Source organism: Suncus etruscus, chromosome 4 (genome assembly GCF_024139225.1).
Source record: "Suncus etruscus isolate mSunEtr1 chromosome 4, mSunEtr1.pri.cur, whole genome shotgun sequence".
Taxonomy (NCBI): Eukaryota; Metazoa; Chordata; class Mammalia; order Eulipotyphla; family Soricidae; genus Suncus; species Suncus etruscus.
In genome coordinates, this window is record NC_064851.1 from 72,311,019 (window position 1) to 72,329,769 (window position 18,751).

The 18,751-nt window shown below is 33.3% G+C and overlaps 1 pseudogene; it reads right to left on the reverse strand.

The window, feature by feature from the left end:
* Positions 1-18,751, reverse strand: part of LOC126007107 (structural maintenance of chromosomes protein 3-like) — a 71,000-nt pseudogene that overhangs the window by 48,490 nt on the left and 3,759 nt on the right.

Sequence of the window (18,751 nt, forward strand, 5' to 3'; positions counted from 1 at the left end):
ATCCCCAGCACTAAGTATGGTTGCCTGAAAACTATAGGAACTATGAACACAGAACAGGCATAAGACTAGAGAAAACTGGGTCTGGTCCCCAAACTAAACCAAAAAATTAAACAAACAGAAAAAAAAACAATGATATAGCATCCTCTCTAGAATCAAGAAAAAAAAACCATTTTTATATATGAGAAAAAAACATTTTTAAGCTACATTCATAAAGGAAATCTGCTTACGTGTATCAGGTTTAATACTTAATAGACCTATAGCCTACACATTTGTATAAAATATTAACTAAACCTTTATTTCTTACTTAGGCCTTTTTAGATATTAATAAATAAATAATCAAAATGGGAGAAATCAGGGTTGCCTATGATAAATTATAAATAATATGTTTAAAATATACAGCTCTAATCATATTCAAAAGAACCATGGATAAAAATTTTTATTTCATTAAAATTTGAATGCTACTTATTATATATTAAATATAATTGCCAGACCTAAAACTTAGAGAAATAATTTTTAAATTTATTTAAAAACCATGTATCGCATAGTGAAATAGTTTATGGTAATATATCTTTTCCATATAAGTGAGAGGAAACTTCTTTTAAAAAAAAATAGAAAGATAAAGAAGGAAGTGAAGTTCATACAGAAGTACAATTACAAGACATTTGTAAAAATTATTCTATCTCCAATGACATTACTAAGTCATTGTTAGGAAATTTATTAAGTTCTTCTTGCTAGCCTACCTTTCTGTAATTTTATTTGTTTCCAAACATTAAGTGACTTCTGCTACACAATGCAATTAATTGGTGTGTTTTTATGGGGACAACAGTAGTAAACAAAAATGAAGTTGTTCAGGAATTTCAAGAACTGTTGCTCTTGGAGGAGTTTTTTCAGTTATCAGGCTTTCCAAAACATAAGAAGGTGGCAGGAGGGTGCCAAATTTCAATCCTGCAATATCAGCCCAAATAATAACATTCCTAGAGTTTGGTCAGATTGGTATTTCTACAGCAAACCTTAGATGAGAGGTGATGCTGGGACTGTGCCAACCTCTCCTCCCTATATTGCCAGCTTTTAGCTGCATGGCTGGTGTACCCCTAATTTTTTACAACTTGTTTTATATCCCTCTCAAGAACAGAATGAATCTATGCAACTGGCTAGGTGCAGACATAGTGACTGTGGACATCGATAATTTCTTTATAAATAGGATAAAGCTACATTTGAAAATTATTTTTCCACATAGGCCTTAAGTTCATAATAAATGAAAAAATTTATTTACTGAAACCTTATAGCTTTATAAATCTATAGTATAAAACATATCTTGCCTCAGCAAGATGATGATTATATAGATTAATCAATCTATATAACTGCTATTACCTAGAAGCCCTGCCTCATTTTTATATCACAGGAGTTACCTCTTTATTTGTTAATAACTCTCCTATTTCCTTATTAAGAGGAAATTAACTGAGCACACATACATATATGTATATGTATATAAATATGGCTTACTTGTGTAAATATACCTAAGAAAAATTATTACATATAAAGTTAGATAAAAATTGTTTATATGAAACCTATTAGAAAATTCCTAATATAGGTGATATTAGAAAATCAAAAAATACCTAATCTCAGAAATATCCAAGCTATTCAATACTGAACTGTTGTTTCATGGGGATCTGGTTCAATATATGCCTGCACCGCTGACATGTTGTCCCAACTGCCTCTTGGCACAGGACATAGAGGGTTGGGATGAAGGGGAAAAGCCTTGCCACAGTACCAACCAGCCTAAAGCAAGGACACTTACAGTGGGGGTTCTGTCAAGGCAATTCTATCTTTATTGGGTACAGCAAGGGTTTATATAGGTTAATGAAATGAGGAACTAAAAACAAGTGTCTGAAGCTGGCCAAAAGGGATAATTTCATAAATGGACATTCTCAGTAGAGTTTGTTAAACTTTAAGGGAGCATCATACTTTCTATATATTAGGAGTGTCCTGTTTTTCTAAGCAGATGGTGTGGTTGGCTAACATCCTGCCTTTGTAAAAATGTCAAGACTAGACACGCAACCTGTGCCTTTCCCTTATCCTGGTTAAATTTTAACAAAGCACATTCTTTTACTGAGTGAGGATGCAAGCTTAATATAATAGGAGCTGCACCAGTCATGGTTGAGTTTTAACAGGCCACATTCTTTTTGCTCAGCAGGGGTGAGGCTAGAGATGCAAGGCTAGTGGAATGGGTGTGCAATACAGAAAGAATGAAACTATGATACTTAGTGCAAATAAAATGGACATTGTCCCTATATTTGCATTTTCCTCATGTCCTTTCCACCTCAATATCATCTTGCAATAAATTAGACATGCCACATGTACAAGTATTAAGAATTATAATAAAGGTGATACAGGACAGCTACTTCCTTGTACTGTGAGTTTGTGAATCTAGACCTTCAGTCGTTATGGCAACCTTCAATTAAAAAAGTATCATCAAAGTCATCTCTCTACAATATTTATTTAATTATTTTCATTAAACATGATTGAATGTTTCTTCTGAGCACATAGATAAAATTTAAACTATATTAGAAAAGAGAAATAATAGACAACTTTGGCATAGAGGAAAAATTCTGTTAAAACTTTTTAAATTTTCATAGACAGCTGCAGTTATATTTTAGATTCAGTTCATAGATCCTCTATATTTAGATTTTCTTGCATATTTATCAGTCATTATCAGTTTCCCAGAAAACCACTGAGAACATATTTATTGAATAAATAAAAAGTATTAAATAAATTTTTGAATATAAAACTTCAATCGATAACTTTATTTATATAAAAATAACTTCAAACTTCCCAAATACAACTGCATAAACTAATATATTACTATATAGAAAAATATGTAGGTTACAAAAACTCTTTCCTATGAACAGACTTTCCTTATGTTCTCTCTCTCCATATGTCACCACAAGTAATACACTTAATTTATTTTGATTTATAGATTAAAAATGTTAGGTATTAAAATTAAAGTTTAGTCTATTTAGTTGGAAAAGCCAAAGTCTGACTTCTTTATAGCTGTTCTAATTTTATTCTTAGAATTATTTTAGATTATGACCTAAAAATGCATTTATAGAATTTTAACATCTATAATTCAATAAACTCATTATAAAATCCAAGTATCCTTATTTTAACAACATGCTGAAGGACTTTTAAAAAAATGAGTGTATTAGCTTTAAGCTAAGAAGTTTCATGTTTAATACTGAAATCTTCAAGTATCCTTGGAGCACAACTCAGAATGATATAAAAAGTAACTGGAGCATGATTAGAAAAGAAAATATTCTTTGATTCAGTGATCAGCAATATGTACCTTGGGAAGGAAGCTAAAAGTAATAGAGCTACAACTTGGAATAAGAGAATAGTTTAGTGACACAGATATTAACAAAGTAACTGAAGAAAGTGTCTAAGTTGAATCATTTTCATTTTTCTCTTTATATATTTAATGAAACTCACTTAAAATAAAATGAGGTGAATGTTTTTTACTGCCAGAACGAACTGCATTAGTTTTAAATGATGGCAATAAGTCAGTTAGAACACCGAATAAATGAACTTTATTTTGTACTAACGAGAAAATACATTTGGAACAGAGACTGAAGTAAAGGTTCAAGCTTGCTCAAATGATAGCTCAATTATGTTTTAAAATTATTTTAAATATTATTATATATTAATTAATTATTAGTTTCCAAACTTATTATCTATATATGTTTGCTTTTATTTTCAGTTTTAAAATAATATACATTATAAGGAATTAAGATTAATTTCAAAAGAAAATAAGGAAATATTTTTATAGGAAATAATAATAGATACCAAAGAATTTTTTGGTGAGGTGAGACTTTAACTAGGCAGTTTATATACTAGATCACTAACTCTAAGAACTAGGTTAGATATTTCTCCATTCAAATTCAATTATTTGCACTTTATATGTCTTTGGAATTAGATAAAGTACTAGGAGTCTTTTATTGGGGGGGGTGTTTTTGAGTCACATTTGGTGTTGCTCAGGGGCAACTCTTAGTTCTGCACTCAGAAATTAAGACTGGCAGACTCAGGGGACCATTTGGGATATTGGAATCGAACTCGGGTTACCTGTGTGCAAGGCAAATGCCCTACCTGCTGTGCTATTACTTAGGCCCTTTCTGGGTGTTATTTTTCATCTGTTTTATGAAAACAAAATAAATGATAATACAAAAAATAAGATCCATAGGATTATTTAAACTTTAGAATTTCAACATATGTAACTGTCTTAAACAATACAATAATGCCATTTTCCCGAAGATTGCCTTGGATGATCAGGGGAATTTACTGTTCATATGAAATTCAGGAGTATATGGTCTATTTATTTTTAAAATGACATGGATATTCTTATAGGGATTACATTGAATCTTAACAACTCTGGAGAATTTTGACATCATGAGAATATTAGTCGTTCCAATACATGCATGAACTTTTTAAAGAAAAACTATTGAAAAGAAAAATTTGAGTCAAAAAAGTCATATAAAATTCTCAAGGCCTTATAGTGACAGAATATTTACCTCCCCCAAGACCTAGAAGAAGGAACAAAGGTGCTAGGCAAACTAAAAGACTGGCCTGAATCATGCAGTTGAAAAAATGTGATCAGATGCTCCCCTTGCTCTGATGATCTAAGACTAGTTTAAAAGTTACTATCTTAGTACACTGCAGATATGCAAAAGTAGTCACCATCCTAACATTTAACCAATGCTCCTATCTGCTTTATTGTTGGGAGTAGTAATGAAAAAGTGAGATATTGGGGCACACAATGAAAATCTAGTGGCAGTACCATAGTTCTCTGCCAAGAACATAGAATTAAAAGCAGTGATTCAATTATTGAAAGATGCATTGAGTGAGTTAAATATTATTTCTGATAGCCAATACATAGCCAGAGTAGGTCAAGATATAGGCATTATTCACTTTCAACAATCCATGGAGTAAATAGATGAATATTTTATACATCTACAAAAGCATCTGAGGAATCATCAAGCTAAAGTGTTTATCATGCATCTACTTGTTCATTCTTCCTTACCAAGAGAAATTGTCAAAGAAAATGCTGTGATAGGTTGATTATTAATTGGTAATATTCAAAAGACTCTAGAACAGACCCAACTAACTCATAGCAATAGTAAAAGTGTCTGTCAGTTTCCAAAGCACAAGCAGGAGAAATTGTTGCCATATGTTCAATTTATGATCCTATCATTTGTCCTTCAATGGTTCCTAGATTTAATGTCTGGTGATAGATGTCACTCATGTCTTATATTTTGGCCAGTAGAATATTCAGGATCTTTTATGGGTACGACTTTTATCTAGAGAACATGAAAATTTATTATTGAATTTTTATATTTTTGTTTTGCAGTTATGGTGTCCCTAAAAATATAAAGACAATGGCCCAGCATATATGTTTGAAAAACAAAATATTATTTTAACAATAGTCATTAAATACTTTTGGTGTTCTTATAAAGCTATATAGAAATTATCAAACCCGCACTAAAAGCTTGGTTACAAAAATATAAAGGGGAGAATATGAATCTCAGGCAACAAATACATAGAGGCTTTTTTTTTAAATAACACATTTTATTTATTCAGTATTAGATCATCATCATCTGAGTTTCTCTCCAGTAACAGTAACTTTTTAACTCTATTTTTGGTTGTTGTTGTTCCTTGAGAATAAGAATAAAATGTCTGCAGCAGAAAAACTGCAGAGGTTAATAATAAAATCCATGTTGATGAAACTATTTGGTTTAAGAATGAAGATAAAGGAGAGGTGGAGCTATAGCTCAATGGTAGGGCATTTGCCTTCCACCCTGCTGATCCAGGAATCAACTTCAGTTTGATCCTGGGATCCAATTTGGTCTCCCAAGCCAGGAACAATTTCTGAGCGCATGGCCATGAGTAACCCCTGAGTGTCACCAGGTGTTCCCTCTCCCCACCAATAAACAAAACAAAACAAAAACAAACAAACAAACAACCCCCCCAACAAATTATAAAGATAAAAGAGAATGGAAAAAGAAGATGGGTGAAATTTTGGTTTTATTTTATTTTATTTTAGATTTGGGGTCACATGTAGTGGCACTCAGGGATAACTCCTTCTCTGTGCTTAGAAACCACTCCTGGCTTTGGGAACCATATGGAATGCCAGGGATCAAACCCTCATTCATCCTTTCAGCCACATACAAGGCAAATGCCCCCCTGCTGTGCTGCCATTCCAGCCCCAGATGGGTGACATTTTGGTAGAGTATATTTGTAATTTTATAGGAAAATATTTCCAACCTGACCCTTAAAGATCCAAGAGGAAAACCCTCATCCAGCTACACTGCTCACTGCATGATAAGTAAATAACTGTCCAGGAGTCAGAAAAAAAAATATTAATCTAAAGTAATACCAGTAAAACTCCAACCATTATTTTTTTAGTTGTGTCATTTTAAATGCATTGGTAAGTTATGCACCTGAACTAATGCAGGTGATTTAATATACTACCTTAGGCATTCATTAATTACACTGTTTGAATGTCCAATACATGGGAGCCTAGAGGATGAGAAAAAAAAATACCTAAAATTGAATGTCTCTCATAGTATTTACAATTTTGGATTTACCATCAGTAAAGCCAAAGGAAAACATTATTTAAAATTTGCAGGTCAAGCTTGACCTCAAACCTCATAAACAATACAAAGGAAAATTTAGCATTATGTTTCTTTTGTTATTTTTTTCTTTTTTTGTTTTTGTTTTTGGGTCACACCCACCATAGCTCAGGGATTACTCCATGCTCTGCGCTCAGAAATCGCCCCTGGCAGGCTCGGGGGACCATATAGGATGCCGGAATTTGAACCACTACCCTTCTGCATGCAAGACAAACACCCTACCACTGTGCTATCTCTTCAGCCCCTAGCATTATATTTGTTACCTATTTTCTCCATTAAATGGCCTGGGCTGATTCACAAATACCTTCTGGAGAGATTTGAGGACTTGTGAGCTTAAACCTATTGAAGGAATTGAATGTGGTTTGTTTAACTAAAGCAATGGAATGCTTTTCTTATAAACTTGTGTGAATACCTTGTGTTACCTTGATGGAAAAGTTGATAAGAAGAAATAAACTTTGGTCTGTACCTCTTGCAAAATATTCAATTTCACTAATTCAAGTATAATTTTATTTATTTATTCATTTACATTGAGTTTATATGTTTTATTTTTTTAAATTTTAAATTTAAGGGCCTGAGCAAACACATGGCAGGTTGGGCATTTGCCTTGCACATGGCCAACCAGGGTTCAATTCCCAGCATCCAATATGGTCTCCTGAGGCTGCCAGGAGCAATTTCTGAGTGTAAAGCCAGGATTAACCCCTGAGCACAGCTGGATATGGCCCTTAAGAAAAGTAAGTAAATAAAATAATAAAATATGGGGCCGGGCAGTGGCGCTAACGGTAAGGTGCCTGCGTTGCCTGCGCTAGCCTTGGACAGACCGCGGTTCGATCCTCCGGTGTCCCATGTGGTTCCCCAAGCCAGGAGCAACTTCTGAGCACATAGCCAGGAGTAACCCCTGAGCATTACCGGGTGTGGCCCAAAAACCAAAAAATAAATAAATAAATAAAATAATAAAATATTGAAAAAATGTTCCTCATCACTAATCATCAGGGATATGCAAATGAAAACAACGATGAGATACCATCTCACACCACAGAGATTGGCACACATCACAAAGAATGAGAACAATCAGTGTTGGTGGGGATGTGGAGAGAAAGGAACTCTTATTCACTGCTGGTGGGAATGCTGTCTAGTCCAACCTCTATGGAAAACAATAGGGAGATTCCTCAAAAAAATTGGAAATTGAGCTTCCATTCGACCCAGCTATTCCACTACTAGGGATATACCATAGGAACACAAGAATACAATATAAACATCCCTTCCTCACACCTATATTTATTGCAGCACTATTCACAATAGCCAGACTCTAGAAACAACCAAGATGCCCTTCAACTGATGAATGGCTAAAGAAATGATGGCACATACACACAATGGAATATTATGCAGCCGTCAGGAGAGATGAAGCATGAAATTTTTCTATACATGGATGTACATGGAATCTATCATGCTGAGTGAAATAAGTCAGAGTGAGAGAGTGAGATATGCAGAATAGTCTCACTCATCTATGGGTTTTAAGAAAAATAACAGTCACTTTTGCAACAATTCTCAGAGACAATGAGAGGAGGGCTGGAACTTCCAGCTTATTTCAAAAAGCTCACCACAAAGAGTGGTGAGTGCAGTTATAGAAATAACTACACTGAGAACTACCATAATTGTGTGAATGAATGAGGGAACTGGAAAGCCTGTCTAGAGTACAGGTGGGGGTGGGGTGGAATAGAGGGAGATTTGGGACATTGGTGGTGGGAAGGTTGCACTGGTGAAGGGGGGTGTTCTGTTCTTTACATGAATGATTGTAATTTTACATGACTGATTAGGTAATCACAATCATATTTGTAATCAAGATGTTTAAATAAAGATATTAAAAATAATAAAATAAAGTTTTTAATTTAAACACCATGGTGACAAGATTGTTCATAATACAGTTTTTTTCCACAAATAAAAATGCTCATGACTGAATTACAATCAAACAATATACAACAACCTTCACCAGTGCACCTTTCCCACCACCAATGTTCCATTTTCCCTCTCACCCTCCCTAATACTCTCTTCCTTCCCACTCACCCTCATTCACCTGCCATTGGACAAGCAATTTATTTTATGCTCTCTCTCTCTCTCTCTCTTTATTTTTTTGGCACTGTGGTTTGCATTATTGTTAATGAAGAGCTGCCATGCATATCACTTTATTAGTTTTCAGCTCCCAATTCTTGGGTAGAGTTATCAGTTCTACCTAACTCTATAATAGTAAACCCTTCTCTACTTTAACTGTTTTCTGCTCTTTGTGGCAAGCTTCATACCATGGACAGATATTCCTAATCCTCTTCTCTCTTCTCTATTTTTTTTGGATATAATCCCACACTCTCTTTTATTTTCCTTATATTCCACAGATGAATGAATTATTTTATGTTTACTCCTTTCCCTCTGACTTATTTTCTCAGCATAATAACCTCCATGTCCATCCATGTATAAGTAAATTATGTGACTTCATGTTTCCTAATGGCTGCATAGTATTCCACTGTGTAGATGTACCATTGTTCCTTTAGCAACTCATCTGTTCTCAGGTACTTAGATTGTTTCCAGATTCTGGCTATTTAAATTGTGCTGTAATGAACATAAGATGCAAAGGGCATTTTTTATTCAGCTTTTTTTTTTTTGTTCCTAGGGCATATTCCTAGGACTTGTATTGTTGGATCATAAGGAAGCATAATATTGGAAGTTTTAGTGATACAATTAAACAAAAAGGGTAAATTAAATCTAGAGTGATGAGCAATAAATAAAACTCACTAGTTTTAGCTCTTTGGCATTAAAACCCCTTGAAGAGTTCAAAATGTCTCTTAAATACAAGAGTAATATTATAAAAGGACCAAATACAAAACCAATGTAAATAAATCTGATCAATTTTTGTCTGTATACAATTATCAAGAGTTTCTACATTTATTCTACATTCTACCCCTCCCCAAAGTCAAGTACCTTAGAATTAATTTAAAAAAGAAAATTAGGATGAAGAAAAAAGAGTTTAGAAAATGATATATTTGCGTTAGGAGACTGTGAGTGCATTCCTGACAGACATATGGTCCACCATATACACAAGCAGGTGTGATCCCTGAACATAAAAGAGAGTAAGTCACATATAACCAACCTATCATAAAGAAATAACAAATGGTGACAGATCCATAATACAGAAAGTAAAATATTTGCTTTTTATGTAGACTTTTCAGGTTTAAAACCTCTAATCTTATGTAGTCCCCTGAAAGCATCTAGGAGTAACTCTTAGTCCAGAGAATTGCCAAGTATGGCAAACAAAGAACTATCTTGACAAAAACTGGGTGCTAAAGGAAATAGAGATAGGTATAAAACCACTTCATTAACAATATTGTTAACCACAGTATCTAGATGGCAGAGGCAAGAAAGAGATAGAGGGGCCTAAGCAATATAGCATAGCAGATAGCTTTGAATGTATCCAACCTATGTTTGTTGTTTGTTTGTTTTGTGTTTTGTTTTGAAAGATTTAAAATGTGAGGACAGCAGAGATATGTAACCTGCATCAGAGACAAGATCACAGGTGGCAAAGACTGAGGCTTTGAAACCAAGAAGCCATGTCAAAAATGCCCACGTGAGGGACAGAATCTAAGTCAAATTTAAAAAAAAGTCAGTAGAGTGCAAACATTATGCTATGCTCTGTGGATACACTGTCCTCCTAGTCAAGGAATTCCAGAAAAAGACATTGAAAACATTACATCACAACTGCAACAATGGAGAAACAATGCAAGTCTGGTCATGCTTGGAGAACAAAGATGGTAGCTCCAATGATCTGAAAAGTTGCAATCACTCATTTACCCTCAGATAAGGACTTTACAGAAGAAAAATATTGATGTTGTTCATAAAACTCAAAGAAAGCATGGAGATAAATGAATGTGCCACAAATAAAAATCAATAGTATCTGAGAGTGGAAATAAGAAAACTTCAAGCTAAAATAAGAGAGCTGAAAAACTTGGTATGGAAAATGAAAACCTGAGAAGCCTCTCCAACAAAGTAACAATAGCAGAAGAAAATTCAATGAGCTGCATGATGAGATGCATAACTACTTCATGCAACAGAAGTGGTTGGAAAGCAGCATTAAAAATGACCAGACAATGGAAATGTCTTCAATGAATGTGAGCAGATAAAATAGAAGTCTTTGATAAGTTCAACAGAAATGATATGAGTCCCAAAGACAAAGGAAGAAATTCCTTATGAAGTATCAAAAATCAATAGCATCATTGCAGAGAAACACCCAGAACCAAATTCTGCATGCTCAAAGTGTACCATACAAAAGAGATCCAAAGAAAGGCATCCAAAAACACATCCTAGTCACAATGATGAATACCATAGATAGGTATGGAATACTGAAAGCAACAAGAACAAAAGAAAAATTACATTAAAAGGAGAATCAATAAGATTTACCACAGATTTATCACAAGTTGTTTTCAAGGCCTGAAGACAGTGGTGGGATATAGTGTTAAAATTCAATTATTTTAAGACAAAGCCAAGAGTACTTTACCCAGCCAAACTTACATTCAGGTTTTAAAAAAATGATACACAGCTTCAAGAATAAAAAGCAGCTCAAAAACTTTACAAACAAAAAACCAGTCTTAAAGAATAAATTAAAAGATCTACTTTACAGTAAGACAGAGACCAACCAACAGACACCAAACTCCTGCATAAGGATAACACTACATCCTATGACAATGATCCCTCTCAATGTTAATGTTCCAAATGCACCAGTTAAGAGCCACACAGTGGTAAAATATATTATAAAGCTGAATCCAAAACTCCCTACAAAAATCTGAATAATCAGGGGCCGGGCAGTGGCGCTAGAGGTAAGGTGTCTGCCTTGCCTGCGCTAGCCTAGGACAGACCGCGGTTTGATCCCCCAGTGTCCCATATGGTCCCCCAAGCCAGGAGCGACTTCTGATCGCATAGCCAGGAGTAACCCCTGAGCGTCACCGGGTGTGGCCCAAAAACAAACAAACAAACAAAAAAATCTGAATAATCACATCTGAATAGTCAGAACAAAGACAGGCTCTAACTCAAAGATTGGAGGACAATCATTCAGGCAAACATCCCCCCTTAAAAAGGCTGGAGTGACCATACTAATTTTAGATGACACAGATTTTATATTTAAAAAGTTATAAGGGACAAAGATGAACATTTCTTAATAATTAAGGGATTTGTACAACAGAAAGAAATTAGACTCCTAAACATATATGTATTCAATGAGGAACCAAAAAATTATTTAAAACAACTGCTGACAAACTAGAAGGAATATATCAATAAGAACACAATAATAGTAGGAGACTTCAACATTACCTTGTTCACCCCTTGATTATCAACCAATCTGAAATCTAAGTAGAACATACTAGCACTAAAAGGAGCAATGGGCCCAGTATATATATATATATATATATATATATATATATATATATATATATATATATATATATATATATATATATATATATAGCTTTCCACCCCCAGAAACTGGATAGACATTTATCTCCAATACACTTGGGTGTTCTCCAAATAGATCACTTGCTAGCCCATAAAACACACCAACATAGAATAAAGAGGATAGCAATTGTACCTACTACCTTCTCAGAACAAAATAAAAATAGAGGGGGCCAGAGAGATAGCACAGTGGTAGGGCATTTGCCTTGCACATGGCTGATCCAGGATGGACCTTGGTTCAATCCCCGGCATCCCATATGGTCCCCCAAGCCAGGAGCAATTTATGAGCACATTGCCAGGAGTAACCCCTGAGCTTCACTGTGTGTGGCCAAAAAACCAAAATAATAAAAATAAATAGGGTCCATAGCAATGGTACAGCTGTAGGGAATTTACCTTGCATGTGTCTGACCTAGGATGAACTGCGGTTCAATTCCCCAGTGTTCCATATCGTTCCTCAAGCCAGGAGTGATTTCTGAGCACATAACCAGGAGTAACTCTTGAGTATCACTGAGTGTGGCCAAAAAAAAAAACCCCCAAAAATAAGTAAATAAAAACTAAAAAAAATATAAAAATAGAAGTGAACAACAAGCAGACACAAAGCAAAAAAAATTAACACATGAAAATTAAACGCCATGTTTAAGCTCATTACTGAACAACTGATGGGCCAGAGATAATATCAAAGAGAAAATCAAGAGTCCTGGAAGTAAACTAGAATAAAAACACAAATTATCAGAGTTTTTGGGACACAATTAAAGTAGTACTAAGTGAAAAATTTATAGCTTAGCAGCATTTATCATTAAGGAAGAAGGGATTTAGTAAATAATGTAATGACATAGCTATAAAACTGGAAAGTGATCAACACAATGAAACCAAAATAGTAAGGTGGAGAGAAATAATAAAACTTAGAGCAAAAATCAATAAATGGAAAAATAAAAAAATAAATCAAATACCAATAAAATAAGAATTGTTTCTTTGAAAAATAAAATTGATAAAGCACTAGCAAAACTCACAAATATAAGAAGAGAGAAAAACTTAATAAAATAAATCAGAAAAGAAAATGGGCAGATACATACTACAGAAATTCAAAGGTAATCAGATAGCATTTTGAGAAACTCTGTGCCACAATACATGAGAACCTGATAGAAATGGAAAAATTCTTGGAATCTTATGACCTCCCACCTGATCTTTTTATTATTAATTCTTTCAATATTTCTGTTCAGATTTTCATTGAGCTTTGCTTTAAGTCAAGCTAATTCTTCTGCTTTTCTAACATCCTTTTGTAATCCAAGCCTAGATTTTCTTGTGTCATATTAAGCTCCAATTTGAGCAACTCAATGATTGACTTGATCAGCTACCAGATCAGCTACAATCCCTAGTGCAACCTGGAGACAGCTGTGTTAAAACTTCCATGCTACAGCAAAAAAATAATTTTCCATATACATGTTTGAAAGCTTTGTAAATATGGAATTGTACCCAATTTAGTTATCACAGGAACAGCAACATTGGTTTCAATATACGTCATATATCTGACATCTAACTTGTTAAGTGGCAAAAACGTGACCTTTTAAGGAAGATTCATTTTTTAAGTTCTATCAAAATCTTCTTCTGACTTCACCTGAACCAATAGAATGATAAAATGATCTATTTCCAGAAGTGAACTCCAATATGTGTAGAGAGAAGGTTTGTATTCAAAGTATTTATAACAATATCATAATAATTATTTTGAACATTTTGGTTTGTTCCTTTATTGAAAAAATGGTCTAAGACCTTGTTTATGCTGTATTCCATTTAAATGGCCTTTCCTGTGGCCACTTTAAGAAGCTACCACTGTTTCTTTTCCAGATAATCACTACTGCAGCTAGGGTCTACAGTTAAGTCTGTATCTCCACAAGTAGGTTCACTCTGTAATTCATATTTTTTGTTTATTTTTGTTTGTTTGTCTTACTTCCTGTACAGTTCTTCTACTGGAGATTTGATTTAAATGAGATCCTAATTGAGAGTTCAGAGTGATGGTACAGTGAATAAGGCATTTGCCTTGCCCACAGCCAACCAAGTTCGATTCCAGGTTCAATCCAGTATGTTCTCCTAAACTTCACAGGAATAAGATCTGAATCAGGAGCAACGCAAAATAATGCCTGGGTCAGCCAACAACTACAACAAAAAATCCTGATCCAGATTTCTCTTTTTATTTGCTTCAGTGTCCTCCAAATTCTTATGAAGAGCAGTAATCTGTCTTTTTTATGTCATTGATAACCTGATCTAAAGACTTACTTTTCTTTTTAATCTATTTATCCTGTTCTTATGAAACAAACTGGTTTTCCTAAACCTTGTTCGGCAATAAAGATTTGTTCTTTCCTGGATAATTTGGGCTAATCTAACAATTCCTTGCTCTTCTTTTTCTTTCACTCTGTTAAATATAGGTTTTGTTTCTGCCAGGTCTTTCTGTTTTACTTCGATTTTTTTTTCCTAGTACCTTAAGTCTCTCTTTAAATAGGTGTCTCATTGTGTACTATTGCCTCCCAATTCATCCTATAAATCTTGGGTTTAAGTTCTTCGTCCTCTGCCTAATTTTTCTTTCAGTGATGAGCTGCTCTTTTTCTTCTTTCACAATGGAAATTTTTGCTTTTAGTTATCCAAGTTGACATTCAATATCCTCCACTTTATCTTTTAAATCCTATGATTTATTTCTTAATTGTATAAATTTTTCTCCACTAAGCTCTCACTTAGCAGGCAGCTCATCAAGCATGAGTCTCATTAAGATCTTTTTTATACCTGGTATATTCCAAAGCTCATCTCATTTTATCCCATTTTGATATTGAGCTAGTTCTTCCTTGTTTTCCTATAAGATATGTCATCACTCTCCAATATATTTTAACAGCACATTAATTTTTTCTATTTGTCTCTCTGTTTCTTTCACTTAAAAAACACTCTATTCCTTTTTCTCACCATATACTCTAGTACCAACTGTTAGTCTCTTTAATCTTTGTGACTCTGTTGCTCTTGCCATCTGGTTGAACTTTCTTGTTTAATAACTTAATAAGAATTTCTTCGAGAAAAAACAAGACTTTAAAGGAGGTTCATCCCATCATTTTTATGACCATTTTAAATACAAGAAATATTGGTCCTTTCTAGAACAAATAATTCCTTGAATTAAAACTTCTTTATTGATAGGCAACCTGTTGTCAAAATTACCAAAAATAAGATTTATGAGCACAGTTAGAGAAATAACAGCACCAACAACTACTGTGAAATGATAGTGAGGAGAGAAATAGAATGCCTATCTTAAAGACAGAGATGGGGTAAGGGAGGAGAGAAATGGAAAACACTGGTGACAAGCAAGTTACAATGGTGAAGGATGGTGACTGAAACCCAATGACTGAAACCCAACAGCAAACATTTTTGTAACAACAGTGTTTAATAAAGAAATTATTATTAAAAAAAGGGAGGACAGAAATCACACGAGGACTGGAACCCTCTGTTTCCAACTAACATGACAAAACATCACTGAGAACAAACTGAACTGCATTAAAAAGTTACTCTTTTTCAGATCCATTTCTGCCCAGGACTACATTGTGCTTGGAGCTGAAAGGGTCCATCCACAATGATCTGGTCCTCATACATCTGAAAGCCCTGGATAATGACTTACTTGTACAGGTGGTATGGCCCTTGCCAGGGGCAATGGCATCCCTAGGAATAACAGCAGCCTGACAGTGGGGTCAGGTCACAAAGGGTCAGACTTAAGTGAGTTTTTCTCTATTGGTAAGTAAAATAAATGAAAAATAAACTAGTGAGACTATCAAACTTAATACCCTATGTACTACAGAAGAAATGACGAGTAAAATCAAAAGACACCATACTAAATGGAAGAAAATATTCACATGTTATATACCTGACAAATTACTAACAAAAATATATAAAGTACATAGATAGATGAGAGAGAGAAAAGGAGAGAGCATGAGTGAGTGAGGACTAACATCTTTTAATATTTAAACAAAATTTTAAAAATGGTGTTATTTTCTCCAAGGAGGATTTTAAGAATGCCAACAGGCATACAAAGAATGTTCATTTTTACTGATTACAAGTGAAAAGCATGTCAAAAATCAATGACTTGTGTTACTGTAAATAATCTGCATCAAAAACTCAAGACAAACTATGCTAGAGATTCTGTGGTGAAAAGATACCCTTATTCACTATTGGCTAGGAATGTAATCTGATTTAGCCTCTATAGAAAATAGCATGACCTCAAATAATTAAATAATAATAAAATAAATAGATATTATGATTCAGCATTTTGTTACTGCGTTCCTATTTATAAAAATAATGATTTGAAAATATACATGTTCATATGTTTATTACTATTTATATTAGCGTATATCTGAAGAAAATTTAAATTCCCAACAAAAGAGAGATATTGTGAGATACATATAAATAATTAAATAGTATACAACTATAAGAAAATTTCCTCTATTTAATCAGAACAATGTTATAATAATAATAGTTAATAGTAGTAATCTAATCTCACACTTAAAATTGTATCTATAGAATTTTCAAATTATTTAGATTTTAAAAAATCAGAAATTTTTAAATTTCTCTTTAGTGTTGTCATTCTTCCTTCGGTGAAAAGTGATCAGCTATCAAAATATTAAATTATATAATGAAATAATATTTAAATAATGACTATTATGCTATATAATTTTTAATTATGAAGAAAAATAAGCTAGAAATTAAAGTTCTGACTTTCTATTTCTTTTTTTTTTTTTGGTTTTTGGGCCATACCCAGTAACGCTCAGGGGTTACTCCTGGCTATGTGCTCAGAAGTTGCTCCTGGCTTGGGGGACCATATGGGACACCGGGGGATCGAACCGTGGTCCATCCAAGGCTAGCGCAGGCAAGGCAGGCACCTTACCTTTAGCGCCACCGCCCGGCCCCCTGACTTTCTATTTCAAAAAAAATTGTTTTCAATTTTTAGTGCACTCAAATTTGTTTCATAAAAGTTAAAGTGTAGAACATTAAACATCAAATATAAATAATGTTACAGATCTTGAAAAATAAAAACTCTACACAAAATTATAACACTGTATAATAAGGACTGAGCACAAAATTATCAAAAGTGAAATATCTTAAACAAAATGTGAGATAAGTTTGAATTTTATAATTTGGTAAAACATTAATGATGGTAATATAATATTTCAATTTTAATTTGAAAAACAAATCTATAATTGAACACTCATTTTCTTAAATGATGTCACTTTAAAAAATTGTCACTGAGGGCTGGAGAAACAGCATGGAGGTAGGGCTTTCGCCTTGCATGTAGAAGGACGGTGGTTCGAATCCCAGTATCTTATATGGTCCCCTGAGCCTGGTAGGAGCTATTTCTGAGCTTAGAACCAGGAGTAACCCCTGAGTGCTGTCGGGTGTGATTCCCCCAAAAAATTGTCACTTAAAAATGTCAATAACTTAAAAACGTAAGTGCTAGAATGTTAACATGTATTACTGTCTAGGGTCTATATAATTATGTACATTCCACTTAATATTTGTAAGAAAATAAATGCAAACAAACTATTCATAAGTATGTCTATTATTAATGTGTACATATTTTAATAATGCATTTTAAACATAAAAGAGACATAAATTTTAGGTTATGATAGTTAAAGTGGATAAGATGAGAAATTTTAAAATGACTTTTGAAGATTAAAATATTTTATTTTCTCATTACAAAATCTGAATACCTACAAATATTTCTTCAATGTGATTTGAAAGTGTTGTCATGGAAACAGTTTCTGTGCCACAGATCCATGACACTGTGGCAAAATTTTACAGACTATATTATTCTTGAAATAACTTCAGTATTTTGCAATAATTATATGATGAGAAACATGGCTCCTTAAATCATAAGTATTAAATCTGGGATTCAATGCATTATAGTTACTGAATATTCAACACAACTTCTAATTCTTAAATATCTTATATTAAGAAAGTCTAACTGTATGTAGCAAATATTATCATAAGAATAGTTTCAAAATATACTTAATTATGAACATCATCAAAGAATATTCATTATACATGATATATTAAAAATACCATATAGTAAAATGTATATATAATGATATGTAGTATTTATAATATGCAAATATATATGTATATAAAGTGTGATTTGGTTCAAAATTTGTAAAACATGTTATATTCTTTCTTTTGAATCCATAACCAGCTTTGGTCAGGGTTTAATCCTTGTTCATTGTCTGGGTGTTATCTGTTGTTATTTCAAAGGTTATGTGTTTTAAGGATAAATCCAGATTTTCTTCATGCAATGCATTTACTCTGGCCCTTTAAAATATATTTTCCCACAGTAATATTTAGTATGATTTGTTGGAAACTTGAACCTGGTTCTTACCTGTGGCTATTTTAACATGTAGAGCTGATAGTACATTAGTACATTTAATAGGTACTTTTTCAAAATTTCAGTTAGCTGAAGAAGAATGTCTGCTGGGCACATTTGAGGATTATTTAACCACTTAGTTTATCCAAGGATTATAAGTGTATTTCAAGCAAAAAAAATATAATAAAATATCATATATATATAAATATAT